The sequence below is a fragment of the Lygodium microphyllum genome, chromosome 22 (genome assembly GCF_053477565.2).
Source record: "Lygodium microphyllum isolate KBCC chromosome 22, Lygodium_microphyllum_v1.1.10, whole genome shotgun sequence".
Lineage (NCBI taxonomy): Eukaryota > Viridiplantae > Streptophyta > Polypodiopsida > Schizaeales > Lygodiaceae > Lygodium > Lygodium microphyllum.
Genome location: NC_141156.1, coordinates 49,224,457 through 49,242,441, shown reverse-complemented (window position 1 = coordinate 49,242,441; position 17,985 = coordinate 49,224,457).

Sequence of the window (17,985 nt, the reverse complement as noted above, 5' to 3'; positions counted from 1 at the left end):
GTTTGGGACTCAAAGGCATGTATTAAAAGGCTTGAACTTATAAGCAAAGACCTAGAAGATGAAGACATAGTACCACCTGCTTATCTTAGGGTCAAACTCAACGTAAAAAGAGAGCACATTGTTGATGCTCTCATCGATGAAGGAGCAAATTTTAATATCTTGACCTATGAAGTATGGACTCAACTAGGCCAACTAGAGCTCACGCCAACTAATGCAACTCTTAATCCTTACAAGAGACATCCACAAGCACTTATAGGGAAGTGCAGAATCCTTGTAACTATTGAAACGGAAAGCTTGTCTATCCTATTTCATCTTCCTCCAAGTAGTGCAAATTGTGGAAAGGAAACTCTCCTAGGAAGACCCTTCAAAAGGATAATGAAGTGTGAGGCCGATTATGTAGCACAAAGGATACACCTAACACTACTAGGTGTAAGGATAATCACAATCTTTAGCAAGGTAACCTCATCAAACCTCAAGGAAAAGACAAGGAATATTCTGACATACCTGGCAAGCCCCATAACCAGAGCAAGCACTTGTTGAAAGAGTTGATACAAGCGCATGTTAAACATAAAGAACCAATAAGCAAGGCCATGCTTGAAATAAGAAGGTTAGGAGACAATGCCAAGGATAGGCTTTGGACTTACAAATATCATAGAAGATCACAAAAGAAGCCCAAGCCTTATAGACGAAGGTATTGATGGAGAGCTAGTACAATGCCGTGATGGATACCCAAAGTGTTGCTACATGATTAGGGGTATTATGTACGTAACTGATGGATTTGGGTACCAAAGCCCCTATTAAACCACCTCTGTTAGCTGAAGGCCAGACCATATCAAAAGCAAAGAAGCGTAGGAGGAAATCTAAATGAAAATTCAAGTCTTGAGTCAACAACATTAGAGTGACTGAACCCCTCGCAATTGAAATCAAGAAACCAAACATGACTATTTGAAAGGTAGATCCTCCTCAGCCTAGCATACTTGACAAGCAGATATCACATATAATCATTGAGCGTGCACAAAAACCACTAGTGGCCAAGGAACCTTTGACTTCCCAAGAGGATAATGAGCACCACAAGTGCAATGTTTCTCATGATAAGGTTGATTGCTCAACAAAGCAAATGGCAGAATCGTCTAATAGCCATGAGCAAATCTTCCCGCCATTGCCAAGTCCACCTAGGAGTCCCAAATCTCCTACACCTTCTTTCCCTAAATAGACATAGGAAGCACAATAGCAGTCGTTAAGTGTAGCTCAATCCCAATCTCTATTTCCATTTGAGATTTCAAATGACCAAGGCGCGGGACATGACACCACCCCTAATTCTCAACCGAAGGATATGCATGTGCAATCCACTGTGACTAGCTCAATTGATGATCAATCTGCACAAGTGAATGCGCAAAGGGAAACAAAAGACACGACCACGTCTGATCTACCTAAGGACTTGACACCACAGTCTACCAACGATAGCTAGTCCACTAAACTAGCTGTTACTACTTCCAATCACGAATCACAGTGGTCACAACCTTTGGTCGTGATTATGCCCCTTGTGGAATGTATCCTTAGTAATACCCCTATGGAAGAGACGTCGCAACCAACATCCTTGACACCTCTAGCACTTTCGAAGCACCTAAAACCTAGACTTGAGGAGAAATCTCTTGAAGAATTGGCCAAAGAGATAGTGCATCTGACCAATGAACTAGAGATGAAGTGCATGATGAAGCTTGATCACAAGAAGTTGACAGCCATTACACATGCGTACATCCATGTGGACATTAGAAGGCCAACACCAGAGCACACAAAGCTCATAGTTGAATCCCTGACTTGGGACGACGAGTAATAACATGTTTGCTCTCGCTATGTAGCTGTCGCACTAAAGAAGTCATAAGGAACATCCCAAAGGCCACAACTAGAGAATTGCGCTTGATATCCTCACTCTATACTGCTCAATGTGAGATAAACAAGGAAAAGCTTGCAACACTCAAACAAAAAGGAAAAGGACAAGGCAACTTTGTGCAAAAATGGTACTCCGACTAAAGTTTGGCACAACCAAAATTGGCCACCGACTAATGACACTCGCTAAGCAAAGGAAAGCCCTTTGGACATCAAGACATGATCCCATGTGCATTGCCCCAAGCCCATTAAGAGTGTTGGCAACGGTCCATGAGGTCCAACTTTTTGCCACCACTATCCAAAAACATTCCTTGTACGATAAACTACTTCTAGAAGAAGATCTACGCATGGCTAGCAGGCTAGGAGTAGGACCATGGTACTTGATTTTAGCGCACATATATTTTGCCTGACTCAAGACCCTGTAATCTTAGATCTATATGCTTCCCATCAATACAACCTAGACTTCTTCAGCTGGTTTCGTCCAAGCCTACATGACAAGAATCCTAAATCATCTCTTGGTTCTACACTAGAGTCACCCGAACCTCTTGAGCAAGAGAAAAATAGCTCTAAACACAACACCCACTCTGATAAGAAGCAATGGAGGCATGTTCCAATGGGTAAGGACAAGAGTCTAAAACAAACACCTGACTAGGAGCAACTACCAATGCAATCAGATGAGGGCCTAAACAAAGGGGAATTCACTGAAGAGCTAGACTCTCCAAAAAGAGAGGCATTTGTACCCTCACAACCTAGGGAGGATGTTTAGAGGCAATGGCTATGTCCCATGAGGATACACCAGAAAAAGAGAATGTTGAGGCCCAACCAAGCACATCAAATGACTAACCTAGTTTAGGGTCCTAAGTCTTTAAAGGATACACCTTGATTGCCTAAGAAAAAAAGAAGAAAACAACAAAAACAATGGCAGTTACAAGTGGGTGTGGATGCTAAGAAGATTGAGACCAAGAGTACTGAAGAGCTAAGGGATAAAGCATTGAGTCCACCCACCAATGAACCCATTGCCATCTCTCCTAACGATGGTGAAACCTCAGACATATTTGTGTATTCTGATAAATCAAATCAACCATTACCATCAATGGTTTCTTGCAATGCTCAATCCACTGACAACAAAACTTACATTGGCCTATCAAGAGTGGATACAACAGTGTCACAACAACAAGTTGACGAAACTATACCAATCACATCTGAGGAGAACCATGGTACAATTGCAACAAAGCCTCAAGAGAAACATGAAATCCTCGAGGACATAAGCAATCCTAGCATTGACGAATCTTGCTCATCTAGGCCCAAGCCCCAGCTATGCTAAAGCCTAGGGAAACTCCTAGAACCTTGCATGGGATAGCAACCGAGCAAGCCCTCATCGAACATAGAAGTGTCACAGAGTGCTTGACTAAGTTGGAGGCTAAACTCAAATTATTCGCACGTGTCTACATCCTTGCGACATAGGCACATTCCCTAGGGAAAACCTTGAGGAATATTTGTCATATCCGCTATTATCCTGAGAAGAGCGAGAATATCTTAACGAGCACTATGACAAACTCCTATTTGAATGCATACACCTCATCTCTAACGAGAAAGCTGATGAACTACACTTAACTGTGACATTCAACAAAGCGCTTTGCCAACCAAATCTCTTAAAGATAAAGCAACTAAAGCAACAATAAGAGGGTCGAAGTCAATTTGAAAAGCATTTCTTTGAAAGCCGCCCTACAATGGCCGAACTTGAAGCCTAGATTATGATAGTCTCAGAGGAAGGACTATCAAAGGGACCCAACCTATGTGGCACCAACTTCCTTTCGATTATACTGACTACCATTCTGAATATGGACTTAGCTGGAACTAGCCAAGAGAACTCTCTGATTGATAAAATTCTCATTGAGGAGAAGCTACATGTTGCTAGTAGACTCAGACAAGGCACCATGCTACTCGATGTTGCAAAATATATGTTGTTATACTGAGTAGGCTGCCACAATTACTGGAAATGTATGTCCCACTCCAGTACAATCCTGAGTTCTACAATTGGTTTTTATTATCATGAAGTGACATGGATTCATAAACGTGTACATAAATAAACACTGTGTTTTGTGACTGTGTATAAATAATATCAAAAGAAGCAAAGCCAACACACACACACACAAGCAATGATAATCAAGCGCATGTGATATGCATTGAAGTCAACACTATAAGATTTAGATAAGTGATGTCTTTTTTAGCTGCACATGTTTATTATGGTTGAAGCATATTACTTGCATGTACTCTCACGAGCTGCCAAGCGATTGCAGAACTACATAGGTCTCTATACGAAAGTGTTCAATGTCCAAGTCACCACAAGACCACCAACCCCACAAGGAACAATTATGGAGAAAGTGGCAGAAACACCAAAAAACAAAGAGCCATGATGGAAGCCCCGTTGGAAGAGAAAATCGCCCCTGCAAAAAGCACACATTGCATTTGAGCATGGCCCAAATCATGGTCATTGGCTACTCTCTCTTTCTAGAACAAACTCTACATCCGAGTAGGAGCCATGCTCCCAACAATAACGAATGTTTCTTCATCAACCAGGATTCAATTCACCAGATGCTCACATGCAAAACTCACTCCAATTGCTACCTCAATTGTTCTAATGTCTCACATGTTACAAAGAGGTTTGCAAAATCTCAAGTGTATCTCTTCATCTCAATAATTGTTCCTCTAGCATCGAGGCTAGTAACACAATCATCTTTGTAATATCCATTTTTCACAACCTTTGGATCTCGACATTTCTCAATCCAAATGAAAGATCAATAGCCTCAACATATTGCATTGGTTGTATTCATTTTATTCAAAAAAATAAGAAAATAAAAATAAAATAAAATAAATAAATAAAGCACCCACAATCACAGCACAGCACTTGGGGGTTCTCAAATTAGGTACATCCATTGACCTTAGGTTGGCTCTGTCCCCAGTCCCCTAGCTCTTTATACATCCCCCGCAATTGTTTAAAGCACATCAAGGGTAGGACATACCTAGGGCTTGTCTTAGACCTATCACCCTTGAACCATTTGCATAGTTATTTTTCGCACTCTATCTTAGTACCATCACAATCAATGGTGGTAAGCAAGGCACGAAAGACCATGGAAAGTACATTGTACTCTTCAAACACTATAAGTAGCCACTAGCTAAGGCGCTACCAAACGATAAGGCATCAATGAGCTCAATTATGCTACATCATGTTGTCAAAATCACAGATGATGTCTCAAGAAGCCTTCAAGTGTACTTCTCCTTGCCATCGATAAATTTTTTCACCCCATCGACCCTCGCTTCATCCACACATTGCTATACGAGAAACCAGACCAGCAGTCTTCTAACTAGGTAATAAGTATGCACATGCACTCACATAATATTTGCACCACAATCTATACACGGTTTGGGTTCTCAAGTGTAGGACAATACTCTCAGCTTGCTTAGAGTTCACGACCTGGCTCCCAAACCAATCAAATTACGTATTGTGTACAATAAGAAGACTAGCACTAAATCCTAGGGAGAGACCATATGAGAGGTTTTCAATTGCAAGTATTGAAGACTCCAATGAAAGTACCATAAGCTCTTCATCAACACTCAACTCTGAACTCTTGTCCTTTATCATCATGTAAGCCCACTAAAGAATTGTCACATGCAGAATCCCCAAAACACCAACACCTGTGTCAACGATGAGTGCAACTCCCAACAAAGAGCATCCCTATCACCAACAACAACAACCCTGTTATCAACCAATGAGGCCAACAGCGTGCCACCAATTACCTTCACCCATACCACCACTAAAAGTCCTCCAAGGCAAACCATAGTAGTCCCTTCCACCCATATCTTCGGTGCATGCCAAAGCATGCTACCTATGACGAAGAGTGCCATGCGACTGGCACTCGTCTAGGAGGGGGGGGGGATAATATTAACCCTCAAACAAACAAGGTGAAAAATCCGAAAAATCTAAAGCAAAAGACAAGGCCAAGGCAAAAGTGAAACAAAAGACGAAGGCATGCCAAGAAAAATCTGGAAACATAAGAAGTGCAAAAAAGTCCTAAATCAAGGTGCACAAGAAAAAGTCTGTCAATGTTTTTGTAAAAGAGTGCAAAAGGCGCACCATAATTTATTTTGTAAAAGAGCACCCGGCTCTCACTCATGCAAATTGTAAATTGTTAGAGACACGGGTTGAGGCTATGCCAATAGGGAAGAGGAGGAGAAAGGAGGAATGGACCAAGCCACCCGGACCAAAAAGGGGATGAGCACCCAAAAGGGATTTAGGGTTTTGTATATAAAGTTGAAAAGTGAATGAGGAGCTCATTCTTTTGTGTGGCCAAAAGTATCTCTTCTTCTTCTTCTTCTTCTTCTTCTTCTTCTTGCTTGCTTGAACTTATGCTAGAGAGAGGGAATGTGAGAGTGTGAGTATGTGAGGGTGAGAGACCATGGTGGAGAAGCTCTCCATCTTCTCTTCTCTTCTCTTCTCTTCTCTTGCCTATGGCAATGGAGCTTGGAGAGTGAAGCTTGAGGATCGAGCCGCTTAAAGCTTGCACTCGGATCATGGAGCTACCGAAGTGCTCAAGAGAGGAGGCAACTCAATCAAGCATGGAGGTAAGCTCATTACACTAGTAGAGAGAGATAGCACATCGACTATGTAAGAGGTAGCTACTAGTGCTCGGCTTGAAATGCTTGAACAATAAAGCAATCATGTGGGTCTTGGCTCTACAACAAGATTAGGAGTGAGGGTGATGCAATAACAAACCACTCCTTGCTCAATGTAGACCCATACAAACTTGCTTTGATCTATAGCTTGTTAATGAACTTGTGATAGGGTACGTGATTGACTGGGCCTCCCAAGACCTTCCTTAGCTGTCTATATTTTAGCTCCTAGAAGCGTAATATTTGAGACTTCATCCTAAATTATCTATGTTGCTCTTGTGTAAAGACAATTTTGTCTTGGTGCCCTTTCCATCCCTAGTGGGTATCATGATCCCATGACCTATATATATATATATAAAGAATATGCATAACCTTATGCATTTTCTAATACAAGAGCAAAAATTTTGAAACAATTCTAAGAAAACTTCAAAAAAATTGACCATAATTTCACATCCTTTCCACATTATCTTGTACAATTCTTTCCACTCAACAAAGTGCAATGCTTGCTACCATTGTAGGGGTATGGTGTGATTATGGATGTCAAAGATTTTATCATGGTGTGTGTGATTTTTTTTTTTTGAGTTGTAAAACAATTGAATGGGGTTGTTTATTTATATGTAGAAAATAAAAATGATAGGCCTTAGGTATCCACAATAACAGACATTGGGATTATGTTAAAGAGCTACTAAGGTACCTAACTTGCTTGGTCTACATGTTAAGGCACTTAAGTAAATGACATTGTTTGAAGGCCGATTGGGCATTCCAAAATGACTTGCAATATATAGCATTTCTTATAGTGGGACCTTGTTCAATAGAGGATGGTGTTATAGCTCTAGTGGTGAATCAAGATTCCTTGCAAGGATAATGGCCATGAAATGTATGGGTAGATGATTCATGGGGTTATATTGATGCATTTTTTTATGTCTATATGCTACTCGAGTGGGGGTAAAAATATTAGTCCACAATACCCTTTTTACCTTGGGCCGGCACTTTCTCCAACTTTTGGAGTTGTTCATATTAAATAAGTTTGAGCTTTTTTTCTTATGATGTTGTTTGGTTCTAGGTGCATAGGGTCCTTGGGCCTTGATCAGGGCTTTGGGCACTCACCTAGGCAATGAATACTACTATCTATGGTTCCTTTATCACATGGTTTGCATTTTGAACTTACAGCTCACACCCTTTGAAGACTAGGGATTGGTTTTGTTTTTCACATTTGAATTAGTCTTGGGTTGCTACTAGTACTTGTGGACCTTTTGGTTTTCTTAGCTCATTGGGATTCGTTTTCTAGCTATAGTTTCATTTCTTTCATATTAAGGAGTTTCCTTAGCAAGTCTCAACCCCCTTACTATTCTAATTTATGGGTGGCAAAGTGGATGATGTTCCTTTCCTTTCCATGAGGTCCCTTGAAGCAAATATAATGATACCATAAATGTCAAGTGTATGTGGTTGTTGACACCATAAAAATTGTTTTACTTGGTACTTTGAATGGACATCCCAAGAGGATTTTTTTCCCCACATCCTCTCTATTTGTAATGTAGGAAAAAGTTAGCCTTAACCTTAGGAGAATTAGTCTTAGTCACTAGTATTAGGGGCATGTATACAAGGAGAGACATGGAACACTTTGCTATCGTTTGTTCATTTTACTAAACTGGATATTCATGATCTAGCACCAAGTTGGGGTGTGTACAAAGAACAATTTTCTATACTTTCCTAGTTTGCAGCCATGGCTACCTTGTGCCATCGGATAAATGGAAGATTGGTCTATAGCATGGCTATATTTGTGCAATTCTTTTGAACTTTTTTATTTCATTAGGAGTACTTCAGCTAGATTTCTTACCTAGAGTAGGAATCTTTTGTGCATGGCCATATTTTTGCAATTCTTTTTCATTTTCTTATTTCTTAATTAGATTTCTTAGCTAGAGTAGAAATCTTTCACATTGGTATTAGAGCTTTGATTAGATCTAATTGAGTAGTAATTTTTAAGCTTAGATATGGTGGCAATAGTTAGGATAAGTAACTAGAGTTTTAAATCTTGCTTAATGTGAATAGCTTCGTTGGGGTTGGCTTTTACAATTAACTGTGAATACATCTGGAGCCATTTTAAGAAATTCTTAGCAAGATTGGCATGGGCTACATCATTCTAGCCAATCATCATCAAATCTAGAGCTATTTTGAAGGTTGGTGAACAAAAGTGGAGCTTTCAAATGTTGGAAACAACTAAAGCTCTTGTTGCTTTTTGGAGAAGAGGGCTTCTTCTTCTTTCTCAAGCGCACCTAAAGATTCCATGGTTGATTCTTGTTGATCTCGCTTGACTTATCCCAAGTGTGGAGATGAGTTGAGCATTCATTGCAAAATGTATTGGCCTACAAGGTAGATTACCAGCAAAACAACTTAATCTCCTCTATGATTTTAGTTATGGAGTGCTTCTATTCCTTGCTAATGATCATTATAGGCTTCCCTAGCAAGCTTTGAAGCCCATCCTTCACTCCTTAAGCATTTTTCTTCTCTTTCTCAACCATTTAAATAGGACAATAACAATCATATTTAGATTCATCTATGATTTTAGCTATTGATTGACTCTAAACATCATCAAATCTCCTCCTGTAAGCTTTGAAGCCATACACACACTATTTGAGCTATTTCATCCATCTCCCCTCCTCCTTTCAAACCCTAGACACATACTTTGGGATAGCAAGATCTTTGAGAGGCAAGCCTTCAAATCTTGAAGGGGATTTTACCTCTTTATGCTCCTTGGAGTGATCTTAAGGCCAAGCATCAATCATTGCTCCAACATTGAACCATTCTTCCACCATTTGAAGCCTTTCTCTTCTCTAATTCATATTGGATCGCAAAATTAATCCAAGGCCACTTGAAGACTTACAAATTTACCAAGATTAACATTTAATCTTGGCAAGAGAAGACTACAACATCGAATTTGGTCAAGATTTTAAGCTCTACAATTCTTTACGCAAGCTTGAATACCAAGAGTCATCAAATTGGGGAAAAGAATTTGGGATTTCCATTAAAGCAAGATCAAAGCATTTGGCATCAAGATTGATCTTGCTTGGAGGAGAATTGTTTGAGATTTTGACCATATTATCTCTACATCAATACTCTATTTCTGTACTCAATGAGGTACTTCTATATCTACTCTTTTTGTTAGTCTTTCTTAATCCAATTGATGGGCTTATTCTATTGCTATTAAAGAGAGATTAGTTGATCAAGAATTCATCAAATCCCACATTGAATTTCATATAATGGACTCCCTAGGATTGAATCGTGTCATGAATTCCTATCCTACTTGATTCCATTGATTTCTGCCCTCTTTTCGAGCATTAAACAGTCCATTCTCATCAGATAAGTGCCTAACCCTAACATTGACTTGTTTGAGTGTGTCATTCTTGATAATCTTGATTGAAAAATCTATCAAAGAGGATAAGAAAATGTTGTAAAAGTAGTGCTTCATTTTTTATTGGTAAATCACTATTGATTGGTAAGCCTTATCCCATCCCCTATTATTCAACCCTTGTATCATTCAATTCCTTGTATAGCATTGAAAATCTCAAAGATTCCTCTATGATATACACTTCATCCATGTTTTCTTAGCCTCATATTTGAATTGCCATAGTCAATACCCACAAGAAAAAGCAAATGCCAAGTGAGACAACAAGACAAAGAGAGGTGACCTTGCCTTGTTGTTTATGACCCTGAAGGGGTGCATAATCCTGGCCCAAGAGGTACTTTGTCCACCCCTAGAGCCCGAAAAATTAATAACAAGTGAAGATACCTTTGAGATTCACTATTTGGGTGATTTTAGGATTGAGACACTTAGCATTATAGTAAGAATTCAATTATCCATAAAGTTACAAACATAAACAAGACCAAAGCACAAGGTATTACAATTTATGAGTCACCTACAAGTGTTGTAGGATCATTGCACATATATTTTGGTACTTATAGGTCATTACCCTCTTCCCATAGGTGCCTATAGCCCTCCCCATATGTCCCACAATGTTTTTATTGGTCATTTACATGCTATAGGTGGCTACAGGTCTAAAACCTAGCTAAAACAAGGGGCTGTCCTATTTTGGACAGGTTTGGAAAATTGCTTCCAAAATTTGATGCAATCATTCTAATAGAATTTTATGCTGTAGAATGATAGAGGACATCCTACCCCACATTTTGAACCAAAAAACTCATCATTTGGGTATATGAATCAAAAGTTATTGGCAAAATACTGACAAATGGTAATGGCCACTAGAACAACACCAATGCACCTCTGATTAAGACCAAAAAGAAGGTTCCAATAATGGGCACTATTCAAGAGGACTTGAGAGCTTGCCACCATAGTGAGTGAGAACCCTCTCAAGAGGCTATAAATCAAGGACAAGATGAAGTGGAAATGAGTGCAATTAATGATAATAATGCCCAAGATGCTAATCAAGTTGACGAGGTTAATGTGTCCTATGTATCTTACAACTCAAACAATTGTCAACAATTGTCCAATGATATCAAAGACATGAAGGAAGGGATGGACCAAGTATGAGTTTGGATAGTAAACTTGACAAGCTCATAGCTTCGTTTAGTGAGAGAATAATAGCTACAACTACTCCAAACTTGTAAAGCTCACCTATACCTAAAAATCTAATGCCTAGGACTAAAAATCATCAAAATGATGCAAATTTTGAGGTTGGAGAGCCTTCAAGAGTAAATAAGTAAAATGACCACTTTCAAGCAAAGTACAAACAAAAAGCACAAGTCAATTCAAAGATGTATGATCAGTATGAGAGCGTGCATGTGAGCTCAAGACAAGAAGAGGATTACCATGGTTGCAATCCTTTCTATGAATCTTTTTATGTACAACCTTCAAACATGCCTAAGATGGTGGAGGTTAACCCTTAGCCTCCATATGAAGAGAGACTTGAGGAAAGAAGACCATGGCCAAAAATCAAGTAGTGCACATGTTATTTCAATCTAAACATGATAACATTTTACTTTGAAAAGACACGAACAATACTCATTATTTGACTTAAGAATTTATTGAAAATTTCTCCTAAGGTTAAGGCTAAATTTTTCCTACATTACAAACCATCCCTGCATCAAAAGGCTTGCATGTACAATAGTAGATACATGGCATGCATATGCATAGTATATACTAGTTTGTAAAACATTAGCATACAAATGGTAAATTGGGATTGTATAATATTAGCTTACAAATTATAAGAGCCTATCTACTACTACCTCTCTATCTTTGAGAACACATATTGTTATCTCACTATACACCACTTGTATCATGCACAAAGACCATCATTTCTATCCTTAATTGATGTATCTACATACATCCTCCATAGCTTCATCAATGAGTTTTACCATATATGCCACAATGGCAATGATAAACAATTTCGTATCATTCTTAAGCAAGTGATCTGCCACTTGCATTGCACCAAAAGAGTTTCCATTTATATAACTATTCCACAAGGGAATATCACAACCCAATCCAAATACTACACGATTGCTATGTAAATGAACCATCATGATATCACATGCAATGCTTGTGTCCTATTTATCAATATCTAACATTTTTCCTTGGTCGACATCTTCCAACACCTCCAATAATAGAGAGGATAGTTCATGCACAATTTTGAATGGGCCATAAAAGATAATACACCACTCCACCCTTATCATTACTGGACAAGGGGATGCACAAATATATGGGTATGTCTCAACATCAATGATAGTAGGGCCAATTACAAAACAAAGTTAACATTTGTGTGTGTGATGATTAAAACAATGGTTGTGCCATGAATTGTCACATAAGATTTACACCTAGCATGCAATTAGCAAAGCGACATATTTATAATCTTACATAATATTTAATTAATTATTAATCCTAAACCTTAAATCTAATATATTAGTTAATAAAACAATGTCATGTAAGCATAGTTCAGGACATACTCCTTTGTTGTCATCCAAATATCCTCCATTCAAATAGATGCATTGGCAACATTGATAAGGTCATGCTTCTCTTATACCCTATAGGAGCATGGAGCCACTTGTATGAGATACAAAGTTCACACATACAAAGGTTTGGAATGAAATATATCCCAAACATAATAAAGCCTATGTTGGCAAGATTCCCAAATTGCGTGATTTTAGGCCCCAAATGCCAATCTACCAAATGTACATGCTTACAACATTTGGAAATCACAAACCTGTCATAAATATCAATTCACAACTTGGTATTCGCAACCTCCACAAACCCAAAGCACCCCTTTGATTGGTTGCCCTTGGCCCCTCCATTGGCTTCCTATGGCACCTAATTCCTTGGATCTTTCCAAAGTACTCCATTTCTATGACCATGATATTTGGATCCATTGCCCTTTATCGACTCTCATGTTAAAACTTGTCGTGACACCATAATCATATGCTACGTAGCACCCACAATCTATACACTTTACTTGGAAGTATCACTTGTGAGAATTGTTAGCAACTATAGACATACAACCCTATATGCTTCGAAGTGTCCACCTATAAGAATTGTCAACAATCAGAGATATATGAGCCTACATGCTTTGATAGAAAACGAAACTTCTCATTCAAGCTCACTTATCTTTGTGTGCAGCTGCTAAAGAATTCATATTCATTGATAGATACATTGACCCCCCTTTTCTTACTCTTCTCAATTCATCATCATGTATGCTCCTAAGTAACATGAAGTTGGGCAATAGCTCTCCACCTCACTGTAGCTACATATGGATCATTACATTTAAGATATCTTGAAAGTTTGTCTAGCTATGTTTCTTTGTATATTTGTAATAAAAGGCACATCAAGTATATTCCTCTTTACAACTCTATCATGCAACAAAAGGCTGTCTTGCCTAACTCCCAAACTGACATGCTTCATAGATCTTATGTAATTTGACAACTCTAAACACATGTAAACTCGTAACCAACCCTTTTAGACTACATCAATTTCAACCTTTGTACATTTGCATGCCCAATACATTGTGCCATATTTCAATGTCTACAACTACACCTTTACCTTGGTATACATAACAGCACTCGTAGCAAGAATTCTAGCATCCAAGGTATACATCCAACCAACTCTACTTCCTTCTATAAATAATTTGTACTTGTTATTAAAGTTCTCCTCACAAAACAACCCTACTAGGTCATCCACTTCTCATGGTTGAGTGATGTAGCCAAATGTTTTATTTACCTTGTCTCTACAAAAAAATCATTTATCATTTTCTTTAACTTATGCAAACTCCCTACCTTCTTTTGGATTATCATACAAATACCAAAAACAATATAAGTCATCACATCAATCTTCCATGTATTTCTCTATTAGTCCAAAGGCTCCTAGACTATTCTCCTAGACATGTAATGTTATGTTATGCATTGGAACATTCTCCATGCCCATGAAGGTCATGCACAATCCACATTAAATTTCATTGCATTTGTAAACTTATTTACCTCTCAACACATCAACTGAGTCTATCACTAAAGCACTTGATCACAATACTTGAAGCTCTTTAACTAAGGGTTGGAGATACACATCCATGTTTTTCACCTTGTATAAATAGAAAAAGGGTTGACATCATCCATTACAAGGCTTAACCTCAAATGTTAGGGTCTTTTCTAAAGTCTAGCAACTTGTCCTCAATATACTTGCAATCTACATGGAAACCTTGCACACCATCAAAGAAGTAGTTCTTTAAGTGCCATGACATAAGGAGCACAAGGTTTTTGGATATATCAAACTTATGGTATGAGAACTACCAAAGGACTTTGATCAAAAGGATCACCTTGCATATCCTTTTGATATTACTTGGCCCCACATTTGGGTTGCATTCAAGTCTATATACTCACTTTTAAATGGAAGTAATCATTAGCACATACATGGATCATGTAATAGTCAACATTCAACTTTTGCAAGACCTTATTTCTCTCATTATAAGCATATATCATAACATTTGATGCTGTAAAAATATAACTTTAAAATATCTATAGTAAATAAACAAGATTATGAATTTTGTTTGTTACTAAAGGCCACCCAATATTTCAAAACCATATAACCTACACAAAGCTTTTATGCTTGTATTCTTGTGTTCATAAAGAGATTCCAAGTTCAACAATCAAAGACAAGCTTCGAGTCTAAATATTCTCTCTCATAGAGTAGTATATTAGCATCCTCTTGGCAAGGCTTGTCATACTCAACAAAAACATTGATCATTTGATCCTTCTCGATTTTGATTGAGTCCATGTATGTATGTATGTTACTCTAAGTTTGTGTCTTGCCTAGCCTCTTCACCAAATGTTATTATACATATCTATTCTCTTCAAATACTTACATAGAAGTTCTCACTTCCACTTAATGGAGCATGTTACCTTCAAACATGCTTCATTGGTTAAAATACTCTTACTCTTGATGCAAAGTCAAAATCCTATAGTATATACATTTACATATGATCATATGACAAAACAACATAGATAGTACGAATATATTCTATAATCACACCCATGAAGAATTGTTGTTATTACACAAGTTGATCAATTTCAAAGCATTAAGAAAAAAATAGACTCAAAAAGGGCTTTGTAAATTTTTTATTACAAAACCATCAACTTGGATTCATTCCTCTTTCATAATTATCATAACATGTCTTTTTATTCTCCATCCCCTACTTTATGGAATAGACCCCACCCAAGAAAAGGGGAATCTCCTTTCTTTTCACCCCAATAACTATCATTTTTCATCCTCCAAAATGAGATCTACCACTCTTTCCAAAGACCACATCAATAAGTCAAATTTACATTTGTTTTAAAAATGGTTTTTTTAATCTTTTTTTAAAGATACCCCATTATATTACAAGTTGAGATACTAATTTTTAATATTTTTTAACACTAAAATGCCTTCAAATCAATTTACACTCTAAGCTCCACACATATTATGCCTAAAACCCTTTAGAGACAATTATATAACCACATACCCAACTACTTTCCCCAAGTACTATATCAATAGGATGGGCTTATTATGACCCTAATTATTTTTTTCATTCTCTCTCAAATAGTATTTTCTATCTCTAAATTTGTCTACCCGTGTTGTATATTTATCTCAGCATTTTTAATGCTCAATTTTACACATACTTTTAAATCTAAAAATTTGATCTAAAACATTTTCTCAATTTTTACATTTCCTAATACCACCACTAAAAAACATAAGCAACCATGAGACAAAAGTAGATTTACATATTCATGGATAAATAGTATACTATTATTAAGAAATCCTTATAGCAAGCAAGTCCTAAATATAACAAAAAATTTCCAATACAATTTAGAGAAAAAGAAAGATATTTATGTTTTCAATAAATGATCCCTTCTATTGAAATGACTGTTGCTAAACCAAACCTATCTTTCTATTCAATTTTTTCATTACTAAGTAGGATTTTTAATTGTGAACATGATCTATTAGGTTATTACAAACATTTAAATAACAATAATACATGCATCAATATTCTCAATCAATGTTATAAAACATTATTTTTATTACAATTCCAATATTCTTTAAACATGTTTCAAAGACTAAGAAAATAAAATACATAAGCTTGGAAAAAAATTATAATAGTACAAAGACAAAACAAAAGATAATAAACTACACGCAAAGAAATTCAACCCAAGGGAGTGAATATTTCATCAAAATCACTTATGAAGCAAACAAAAGAGAATAAAACATTATAGAGACAAAGTTACAAAAATATAAGGAAACTCCCATACACTACAAGGAAAGAAAACGACAACTATGGTCAATGCTATCACTATCCTTAAATGGAGGAAAACAAAAAAGACGAGTATAAATATTATTTATAATCTCCCAAATATTGCTCTTTTTTTTTTCATAAACCTTTTTATGATATCAAAGGCTAAGGTGAGGGTCAACAATTGGAGGTTATAGCCACATTTAAAATGCAAGCATCTAGTTGCAATTTCAAGAGACCTTTAACATCAAGTACTCCTTCCCAATATTGCTTTAAATGAGATTCTCACAAGTGTCCCTAATAGTTTATTAATGAAAGAATTCTAAAAAGCTTGTGATACAATTGAGTCTAGTCAAAATAACAATGAAACTATACATAACATGATAGCAAATGCCCTAATCTACAAGATAAAATATCCTCAATCTTGTGTCATCCATTTCCACTTAGATCTATGCAACAATATGATATGCATCAATTGGAGAATCAAAATAACTACTTTTTCATCAAAGAGCATATGGAAGTCAAAAGAACCAAACCCAAAAAAATCCCTATAAATATAATGAATTCAACAATATATCAATAATATATTTTTTAACTTATTTAAATTACGTAAACGACAACTCATTTCTACAAGGTGCAATATATCAAAAGCATTAACCTAATGTAATATAACATTGATTATACAATATAAGACACTTACATGTTTCTATAAATAAACTTTATTAAGGAGGCAGGAGTTCAACATTGTAGTTCATTGTGAAGCTAAACAAATGCAAATTATGAAGATGACACCCCTCCTATTCAAGGATTAAGTACACGCTGGATGCAAACAATGGACAACACCCAATCCCTTTTTCCGAGATGAACAAATGCTACTCTAGGATACTCTATGAATATCCAAAGAGTCACCAATCTTCATTCTCACACAACCCACTAAACTACATGAAAAAATAATATCAATAAAAAAGTCAAACATGCTACAAGTATCAAATTGTTGTGCCTATCATGTAACAATACTACTCTAGTGTGTTCACATGAATATCAATTGAGCCACCAAATCTTTAATCTCCAAAGAAAAAGATAGAGCCAATTAGAAAGACATTTCTTGCAATGATAATTTCACACCATTGGAGTTTTGAGGACCTTGTATCCATCAAGCTAAAACTCATAGTTGCAAAACATGATAGCAAGTGAATTAATCTAACATAAAATACACTACAATCTTGTCTTGTCCTATTCCACTTATATCTAAGCAAAAACATATAATGTGTTAATTGAAGAATCAAAAAGACAATGCCTTTTTATCAAAAGAGCTTATGGGGATCAAATGAACCAAACCCCCACAAAAAGACCTATAAATATAATGAGATAAACAATATATATTTTGACTTACTTTAAATTTAATGCACCCATTTCTACTAGGTGCAATATATCAAAGGCATTATCATGTTGTAATATAACATTGATTATATACACTTATCCTAATATGCTTCTATAAACTATATTAATCAAGCATGGGTTTGACATTGTAGTTCATTGTGAAGTTGGACAAATGCCAAATTATGAAGATGCACCCCTCCTATTTTTCAATTGAGTACACAGAGGATGCAAATATTGTCCAGCAATCGATCCTTTGTTGCACAATGAACAAATGCTACTCTAGGATACCCTA